We start from the raw sequence: 5,761 nt of genomic DNA, 5'->3' as shown, positions 1-5,761 counted from the left end.
GAGATCTTGTCGGTTTGAGTGGCTAAGGAAAGAATATTTTTGATAGGAGGAGGCAACTCACGTGACTTGTTTTAGAAGAAGATATAGAAGGAATAAAGAAAAGAGTGGCAGCATGCAGATATTTTAAGGCAACCATGTGGAGCGTGTCTTGTTTTCCTGTTGGGTGGTAAGATCTAGTCCTGCACGTGGAAGGACATCTACTTGGGACGTTGAGATACAAAAAAATTGTTCGGTTTGGAGTCCTTGCCATTCACTTTTTTTGGAAACTAAGTAAAAAAGTGCTAACCAATTTGTGTGTTTGGAAAGAGAGTGAAAGAAAAATGGCAAGAAGAGAGAGTTAGGAAAGGAATCAAAGAGAGACATAAAGGGAAATCTGATCAGTAAAAATATATGAAAACACTAACGCCCACATGTGTGGCACTATTGCAACTCGCCCAAACGCTTGGGTCGTTGTCCATTTAAATTTGCACAAATCTTGACATGGTGAGGAAGTTTTTGTGTGCCACGTAGGACAAGGCCGATGTGTAGAGTTTTTGTCAGTTTGCCCGCACGTTGTTTCTCCCTCGAACAAGACCAGTTGCGAGTCGGGGCGGGAGGTTGCACGCCCCGCACGACTTTTGTTCCCCGTCTCCCACGACTGGCCATTTACCCCCGCAGCGGTGCTACGGTTTCTCCCGGTCCCCTTCATTACTCCCCAACCAACCCTCTGTAGCAGTTCCATTCGATTGGAGGAGAAGTCGAGAGGAGCAGGCGGTGGCGGAGGATTCGACGGCATTCACGGCCGTTGCTGGCACTGGACCGTAGCGTCATTGCCAGAGCAGCCACATCGAGTAGGTAAGGCTATAGAAGCTTTTGTACTAGTGAAATCTATCTCCCTTCCTCCCTGGTTACATTCCTCTTGAGCCCTCTCGAGATTCATGTAGATTCGCAGCGCTCTAGTGTCCCTGTCGGCGGGGGAGTCGCATGTGTGCCATTTAGGGCAGCATTGCGCAGTTCCATCGCCATCACGGTGGTAGTCAAGCCAGTGAGGCTCGCCCAGTCGGCAACCACCTATCTATGTACGAGAGATTAGATGCCTGCAATTTTATGTGTGAGCGATTTCTAATGTGTTTTTGTTATTTTTGATTGTCTCATAGGTTGTGCTTATCACTGTTTTATGGCGATGTTGTAGTTGAATTGAGGGTCTGATAGTTGTGTATGAACCCTAGATCTAGTTAGGTGCATTTCAATGTGTAGGATAATGGTAGTCATAGCAATTTCAACACACTTGTTTACCTACAACTATACTCCTTGATGGCAACTAATTTTCTGAATCAACTATGTCTTACCGTAACACAATGGCTTGTGGTGACCATCAAGATGATGATGATGACTTCATGAAATTACCGGCACGGAATCATGCGAACGATCGTACAAAAGATGGCGATGAGGTAACTTTTCCCCTATGTTTTAATCTAATACTGAGTTTTCTTTGGTACGTTAGAACTAATTTTCATTACATCGAACATGCCAACAACGATCCTTTTGTGTTCTGTAGAAGAAGAAACATCACCGCAAGAGGACTTCGCAAGAATGCCTGACTATATTGAAATAGGGATTTACTAATGACTAGAAGGGAGCTACCGGTGAGATGGGGATGTAGGCTCTGATGGATGTTCGATGCATGAACCTAGTAAACCCTGTATGCGACTGGCTCGGAGAGACATATGTGCCCGAGTCTACGGAATTCGTAATTCTGGGACGTGGAAGACTGCCTTTCGATGAGGAATCGGTGATCTGCACTTTGGGTGTCTCCCGTGGAGAAATCAAAGTCCCGTATGAGGTGGACAATGATATTGAGGAAGTTTTGTTCGCCCGTTTGTTTCCTAGAATGGCATCCATGCCTAATACGACTGTGCTGGCAACTTCGCTGGAGGGCATGATAGCCATGGCAAGGTATTTAAGATGAAGCTGCTCATGTACTTGATCTCGGCTGTCTTTGCGCCTACCACATCTCTTCACCAAAGCAACAGGTGCCTCCCTATCCTGGTGAATGCCCTCTCTCTATTCTATTTCCCTACAATCTTTTGTTTTTGATGTCATGGAGAAACTAGTCACTTCCAGTTTGATGTGTTTATTGAATGTCGATGCAACATCTTTTTATCTGGAATTCTGTTGTGCAGGCGAAGCTGAAAGATGTTTAAAACATGAATTGGTGTAAATTCATTGCCGACTTCTTGCATGGTGCATTCTTAAATAAGATGTACCGGAAGGGATGTCGCTTGCACCTAATGGTATTTTCCCCTACTGTTATGCAAATGTTATTACTACAGTTCATTCTTTCCTAAATCACCATTGCAGCTGTTCGTAAGTGGAAACCAAATTGTTTTCTATTTGGTATCTCTGTTTGGCCATAATCTGTCAACCCAAGTTTGACAGAGCTTTAACTGATTTTTGCTTTTTTTATGGCAACCATAGTCGATCATGCATGGCAACCCTTTGTTTCATTTTTTGTGAGTTTACATGTCAAAGTAAAGTTGGTTTGATCCATGGCAACTGTAGTTGATATCCAAAAGGCAATTTGCATTTTTCTATAAAACACATATTGTTAACTTCCTATATTCATTTGTTCCCTTTCGTTTTAATTAGTGATACATGGAAAACATGAGCTCACGCCCATGGAAAATGTTTCTTCTTTCTTCTTCTTTTTTGAACTTGTGACTCAAGGGAGACTCTGTTGCCAATGACGTTTAAACCGTATTCATTTTCCTTTTATTTTTTTCCGCATTTTTATCTATTTTCTTTTCCTGCACAACACCGATCATTGGCATATTCTGATTTACTTGCTCGCTTTATTGTGTAAACCTGCTCATGTACGTCGATCGTCTTGATTTGTCCACTGTCGACTTTACTGAGATAGGAGGTCCGCCGCCTCCACATAAGTTTGTTGTCTCTGCCTAGACTTATGATGATGTCAAGGTTGTGCTTGCCGCAAACAAGATATCTGATACAAAATATGGGAAACTGCAGGTTAGTTTTGTCTTCTTTCTTTTCAAAGTGGGGAATATATAGCATATACAACATGACGCATACATTTGGTTCTGCATGGGAAATGCACAACACTTTACTTGGCATCCATATTCCATTTTGTGCACTCAACTTTGTCTGTGGATTCCATTCAACCACCTCACTGATTTCAATATGTCTAACAACTCATAAAGAACTTGGCAACCATGGTTGTCTGCACATGGCAACCATTTTTGTCTCCATACGGCAACTCCACCGTTCCCCCTCAAACTTTTTTTCCTTTGCAATCCATGATCGTAGTCACTACTTCTTATTTCTTTTGACATATTTTTTGTTTTTGCTATTTTTTAGCTGATGGCCAAGGATGCCATAGACTACACTGTGTTTGGTGGGCACAAAACATTGGCAAGTGGATGGATGTGCATCCAGCTCCATCTTGTTCCTCTAAGGTATTCAAGCATATTTTTTTGTTTTTTGAATGATATTTTCTTGCATTTGATTTCTCTTTATGGTTTGTTTGCCTTATTTTTCTTATGCACGTGTTTCTAATGTGTTTGGGAATTGTTACTTTTTGTTTTTTGATTAGGCGGGGGCACCTATTGAGCACCTAGTTGGGCATTTTGGTTCTGGCATGACCAACTTGCTTGGGAAGTTGGTCGAGGGCTAGACAACACTGAATGGTTCTGATAGCGACATGGTTGCGAGGCAGTTCACATCATTTGTTGAAGAATGGACAAATTGACCAACTGGTTGCCGTGGTAGGTATGACTACAACAGCTCTCGGGAGCTCCCTGACACACAAGACGAGCTAGTCGGGGATGGCTTCGGTGGCGTGGATGCTGGTATCGACAAGGATGGTGACGATGACATGGAGAATGTGCCACATGACACTAACCATGATGATGATAAGAATGCTAAGGATGCACCGAATGTTCTTCCACCAGATGAAGGCATTGATCCAACTGTGCGAGAGACACGGGGGTTTCGCTCTCAAAGAGGGGCAGGGCTCCAGAGGATGCTAGCCAACGCTCTATTGGGAAGAGGTGTAGGACCGATCCCGTAGCTACTAGGAGGAGGTTCGATGTTTCTTTGGCGTTTTATTTGTTCTTCCTTTTTAATAGCCCGACTTTTTTTATTGCTATGTGCGCCATGATTTTTGTGTCTCACACTTGGTTATATTTTCCATTTTTTGCTCTCATTTGCCATTTTTCTATGTGTAGTGAGGCGACAGCTGGTGGACCATCAGTTAAGCAGAAACAAGCACCCACGCCAACCCGTGTTTCTACCAGGTTGAACAAGGGGGCTCCCACTGCTAGTGCCACCACTTCCACTAGGTCGTCTCCTCGCAAATCTACGTCCAACACCGGGGATCATGTCGTGCTGGAAGACTTGAGGAAGACAATCAAGAGATGGGTTCTCCCTGTTTTTATTGTCCTAATGCTAATTTTTGTTTGATGCATTCTAAACCATATCCAACTTTTTACTTGACCCATTTTTGTGGCAACTATTGTCTGCCTCTCATGGCAACTGTCTAACTTGCCACATGGCTACTCCTATGTGTCCCACATGGGAACTGCTGTTTTATGATCTAAATTTGCTGCATGGCAACTGCTGCTTCTTCTGCATGGCAACTCCTTACTAGACCAAATTGCAAATCTTGTCCACTCATACGTCAACTAATAGCTTCCACTAACTTCAACAGCCTGCGTTTCATGTGTGTTCATCCATACCTTGTTTTCAAATGGCAGCTCTGGCATGTCACACATTTTCATTTTTTTATGAATACCATAGAAATTATTTTGTTCCTACCGCTCACCTTTTTGTTCTCTTCATGCGTTTTCTTAAATGGTTGTCTTATCATTGACACAGTTTTTTGCAGGGGAAGAAGAATACTGCACACTCGACCAATCGCACTACCAAAGACCCACTTGAACGCATTCACTCCAAGTTGTCGACATTTGATAATGCAGATATTCATGAGCCAACAAATATGTCGGTGTTCTAGGAACGGGGGTACCCAGACTTGCGTGCCTGCAGCCCACGACGTGGCTCCATTAGCGGCCCGGTACGACCGAGTTTTAGCAGCGACAACACAAGACCCACGTGAGGGGCCAACCCTCGCGAGGCGGACGACGCCAAGGCCTCCCTGGGGGCGGCCTCTCTAGGATGGCTCCAGCGGAGCGGAGATATCAACGCAAGGTGCACCTTGCGAGGTTCACATGACATGAGCCATGACGACCAAGGCTACACGGGCGCCAACGGGCGCAGTGTGCCAGTTTCCCCTTTGGTGCCAAGGAGGAAAGCGCAGGCGCGGAGTCCCAAGGAATCAGGAAAAGGTTTCCATATTGGCAGGACGGGGGTCATCGCGGAGCCCACTACAGCATCACTGCCCGAGCCTTTGCAGGCGAAGAGTAATTTTGTTAGGATAACTTGTACTAGTTGCCTCCCTTTCAATTTGGCCGTTGTGGGATCCTTTCCCGCCTACATTTGGAAGAGGACCAAGGCCACTATAAATAGGACTTAGCCAACACCCTTGAGAGGGATCGGATCATTCAGACCATCCTCACACGCACTAGCTCATTGACCTCAAGAACACCTCACCTCCTGAGGTTGTTAAACCACTGTACTAGTTCATCCTCAGCCCCTCGAGGTAATCCAACACAAAGCTGGTGTAGGGTATTACACTGCAAGGTGACCTGAACCAGGATACACTGTTGTGTCTGTTGTCCCTTGGGTTCGTCGAGCTAGGCTGTTG

General features: G+C 44.7%; 1 long non-coding RNA gene across 1 annotated transcript; it reads left to right on the top strand.

Moving 5' to 3' along the window:
- The first annotated feature begins 688 nt into the window (after positions 1 to 688).
- LOC123185237 (uncharacterized) lies at positions 689 to 5,421 on the top strand. The gene is made up of 7 exons (XR_006493245.1): positions 689 to 1,430; positions 1,538 to 2,012; positions 2,163 to 2,273; positions 2,900 to 3,009; positions 3,358 to 3,455; positions 3,593 to 4,082; positions 4,227 to 5,421. It is a non-coding gene; the product is annotated as an uncharacterized lncRNA (long non-coding RNA).
- Positions 5,422 to 5,761: the final 340 nt, after the last annotated feature.

The sequence above is a fragment of the Triticum aestivum genome, chromosome 2A, assembly GCF_018294505.1.
Source record: "Triticum aestivum cultivar Chinese Spring chromosome 2A, IWGSC CS RefSeq v2.1, whole genome shotgun sequence".
Classification (NCBI taxonomy): domain Eukaryota; kingdom Viridiplantae; phylum Streptophyta; class Magnoliopsida; order Poales; family Poaceae; genus Triticum; species Triticum aestivum.
The sequence above is the reverse complement of the archived record's forward strand: the minus strand, read 5'-3'. Positions and strand labels throughout refer to the sequence as shown.